Below are 943 nucleotides of genomic sequence, written 5' to 3' on the forward strand. Positions count from 1 at the left end.
ATCCTGTACAATGTAGACACCGAGATTTATAGAAACAATGAAAATAGGAGCAGGAGGCGGCCATTCGGCCCCTTGAGTCTGCTCTACCATTCAATATGATCACGGCTGATCATCCAACTCAGTCCCCTGTTTCCACCTTCTCCCCTCACACTTTGTTCCCTTCAGCTCTAAGAACTACATCTAACTCCTTCAAGGAAACATTCAATGTTTTGGCCTCACACGCTTTCTGTGGTAGTGAATTCTGATTCTAGATTCTCCAAACAGTGGAAATAGTTTATCTACCAGTGTCTTCCTGTTAATAGCTTGAAGACTTCAATCAGATACTGAACTGCCTTTGTTAAGTGACAAAGGATTTATGGAAGCACAATTGCAATAATGACTTGCATTGATATGGGCAAATTCAATTGAAGCAAAACACCCTCTGGACGCTAGTGAGACTCTTATGAGAGAGTAGTAGATACAAATCCAGCTCCCTGGACAGGTGATAATTCCCTTAGTCGAAGGTGAGGCTTTCATAGGAGTTAGTGAAGGAGGTGTGGAAAGCTTTAAGGAGAGAAATCCCAGGTTCAGGGTGATGGGAGGTGTTTATTATTAACACCACACAATGCAATTGCAGGTTCAGCAACACGCAATTGAGATCATACAGGGCAGGTCTGCTCTGAGTTCATTCTTCTAGGCTGTACATTATCACTGGCCAAGGCTGTCATGGGAGAGTAATTCCCAGTCAGCGGGGTGGACGTTTACCTCATCAGCCTGGACCAGGAGAAGGCCTTTGACAGGATATCGTGCATCTACAATATAGGACATGCTCTCCAAAATGGACTTTGAGGAGGGAATCTGCAATTAGAACTGAAACAGCAAATGCTGGAGATCACAGCATGTCAGGTAGCATCCACAGAGAGAGAGCAAGCTAACATTTTGAGTCCAGATGACTCTTCATCAG

This window comes from Rhincodon typus, unplaced genomic scaffold (assembly GCF_021869965.1).
Source record: "Rhincodon typus isolate 14 unplaced genomic scaffold, sRhiTyp1.1 hic_rhity00000054, whole genome shotgun sequence".
NCBI classification, from domain to species: domain Eukaryota; kingdom Metazoa; phylum Chordata; class Chondrichthyes; order Orectolobiformes; family Rhincodontidae; genus Rhincodon; species Rhincodon typus.